The 3,252-nt window shown below is 43.5% G+C and overlaps 1 protein-coding gene across 1 annotated transcript in view; it reads right to left on the reverse strand.

Moving 5' to 3' along the window:
* The window catches only part of Fbxo34 (F-box protein 34), a 68,329-nt gene that overhangs the window by 22,969 nt on the left and 42,108 nt on the right, over positions 1–3,252 (reverse strand). The window lies entirely within an intron of this gene.

The following is a 3,252-nucleotide window of genomic DNA, read 5'->3' on the forward strand; positions in this document are numbered from 1 at the left end:
GGTCTGAGCCTAACCTGGCCAGGAGGGAGGGGGGAGGGAGGAGGGAGGGGGGGGAGGGAGGAGGGAGGGAGGGAGGGAGGGAGGGGGGAGGGGGGAGGGGGAAAGGGGGAGGGAGAGAGGGAGGGAGGTGGGGTGTTCAAGTGTGCACCACAGCACCTACCTAAATGATAAAATCCTACAGAAGATCCGAACTTAAACTGCAACTATCAACCTCAGTTTCAAGCCAGTGTGAGTCAAACTAGTATCAAGAGAGTGTTTATTAGTTTGTTATAAAACCACACACGGGCCTCAGGGGGGCAGGCCAGCTGGATCTCTGAGTTTGAGGCCAGCCTGGTCTACAAAGCCAGGGCTATTACACAAAGAAACCCTGTCTTGAAAAAACAAACCAAACCAAACAAAAGCAAAACCAAACAAAAACAAAACAAAAAACCCAAAAGCATACATATGATCATAGAACATAAAACTAGAAAACTGTATATATGGAAGGACAGCAAAGGACACTAAAGTTTCTATCGTATGATTTTAGATCAGTAATCATTCAGTGCAGATGTGAGAACAATGTAGGGAAAGTTAGTAACAGATGTAAACCAGAGATTTAATGGACCACAAAGAAGGGAACAATTTCCAGGGCACACCTCCAGCTTTGTGACACTGCTCTGTTAAAACTGAAGGCATCTGGCAGAGTCTGCAGAGACTAGGCTGCTGGAAATGCAGCGCTTACCTTGGCAGGATCTTCTTCTATTTCATTAAACAAGTATAAAACAACCGCAGCCTCTGACTCGGACATACAAGTAAATTGTCCTCCTCAAACCACACAGTTCTGAGCCTTGCTTATCATTACCAAAGCAATGGTCCTTGCAGTTGGTTCCTCAGGATCCTGAACACCTGCCTAGGTTCTAATCGTACTCTCAGAGGTTAGTACAGCAGTAAGCAAAGACTCGATCTTCTTCTAGTATGCCTTCTAAACTGGGAGATGGATTTAAAAAATACACAGAACATAAGAGTACAGACTGTGAGCAGAAAGGGCAGTACCATGAATACACACACACAAATGACAGACTTGGGTCAGACTTCAGAAAGTACTGTACAATCAACCAGATCACAAAGTAAAGTAGTGCTGTTGTTAACACAAACCCATGAAGACAGTATGAACACGCAGCTAAGTGACAGGCAGAAGGAGGAGGATAAGAGCATCAGCCTGTCACAGAGAAATAAAGCAGGACCATTTGGGGGGTCTGAAGCTGATCCTGGGATGCAGCCAAATCAGTTCTTAAAGTCTCAGCTTTGAAATAAATTTTAGGAAAACACATATGGAGACCTCCAAATACTATTAGGGAGGATGAAATAATACAGAAAGAACTCCCCCAAAGCACATTAAAAATCTGAAAATTTAAAATTACTCATAGTAATAAAGGTATAGAGGATTTGCAGAGTTTACAACCCCGAAACTAAATCTGAATAGAAAAAAATGACATCATGGCTCTATGAAACTGCTCAGAGTGCTGGGATTACAGGCACGTACCACCACACCCAGCTCGTAGCTATAAACTTTATGAAAAAGCCGTAAATCTAAAACCACACATCCTGTCTTCCACAGGCTCTCATTTGGGAGACGGCAGAAGGGAGGGAGAGGAACACAGGAACTGAGAAGAGTAAGACCTATGAAGGCAAGCAGCAGAAACAGGCATTTTTAATTTAATGTGGAAAACAAAAGATATCAATAAAACATCACAAACTAACATCTTTCTTAATACAGAAGAAAGAAAGTTTAAGAAGCTAAGAGAACAATCTTTTGTTTTCAGACTGGATCTCCCATAGCCTAGGCTGGCCTCCAACTGGCCTGTGATTATACAGTCAAGGATGAACTTCTGACGTTCCTACCTCTGCTTCTCAGTGTTGGGATTACAACCATGTATGTATCACTATGCCTGGCAAAAATCTTACATATGCTAATTTTTAAGAAATATCATACCATTGTGAATTTCCCTTTGGGTCTTTATATTTACAAAAACTTTTGGTTATAAAATGCCCCCATGAGTATATAGGCAACACAGTTAGACTCGGCGGGGGTTTTTCGGAAGGGGGAGGGCACCAGGGAGGAGGACAGACCTGGGAGGAATAGGAATCCAGTGTGATGGGATACATTATTCTTTCTCAAATTATTATTGAGTAGAAATCTATACCTTTAAAAATGCAAGGATTAAAAGGTATCAAGAGGCCGGGGCGGTGGTGGCACATGCCTTTAATCCCAGCACTTGGGAGGCAGAGGCAGGTGGATTTCTGAGTTCGAGGCCAGCCTGGTCTACAGAGTGAGTTCCAGGACAGCCAGGGCTACACAGAGAAACCCTGTCTCGAAAACCCCCCAAAAACAAGAAAAAAATCAAAAAAACAAAGAAAACCCAAAAGGTGTCAAGAAACCTAATTAAATATCCTTTATAAGATCAAACTGATTTATTATTATATCTTTAGGTGATACAACTGAATAATTTTAACACGCAGGTGCTCATATTGCTTTGAATTTGAAATAGTTTTTTTTTGACTGTCCTGAAGCTTTCTAGATGCTCATTTAGTGAGTCATGCTTCTCCCAAAGTTGCCCGATTGGGGTTGGGGAGCCAGTCAGTCAGTCAGTGCTTGCCACAAAGCACGAAGACCTGAGCCCCCACCCCAGCTCTCACATAAGCACCAGCACAGGCGCTGGAATTCCAAAGCTGCCGCCCATTCGAACAGCAGAGAAATCCTAGCTCAAAACTAAGGTGCGGAGTGGTTTGTATCCGCAGCCCATCTACTTTTGAAATTAAACGCTATCCACTGACTTAATTCTTAGTGCATTTAAACCCAAGAACAGGATAATGGCTGAGATAGATATAGCCTTGTTGACTGAGTACTTACTTGCTTAACATGCACACAGCGCTGGGCTGGTCCCCAGACCACATCCATTGGGCATGGTAGTGCACACCTATAATCCTAGCTAGCATTTGGGAGGCAGAGCCCAACCCCACAGAAATACACAAGATGAACCCAAGCAGACATCCCTAAACATCCTTTTGACGTTATAGATGTGGGTCAAGCATACACACTACCATAATGTTTTCAAGAATACTGTTTTTAAAGATGTCCCATGGCACTTCAAGCAGTTTGGGACCTACTCTCCTCAGCCCACTACCGTTCTCAACATCATCCATACGCCTCAGCAAACCATCGACCCAAACTCCTCTCCAGTTAGTATACAGCTGTTTTAGTGCTCCACAGGC

Source organism: Grammomys surdaster, unplaced genomic scaffold (assembly GCF_004785775.1).
Source record: "Grammomys surdaster isolate TR1022 unplaced genomic scaffold, NIH_TR_1.0 126198, whole genome shotgun sequence".
Lineage (NCBI taxonomy): Eukaryota > Metazoa > Chordata > Mammalia > Rodentia > Muridae > Grammomys > Grammomys surdaster.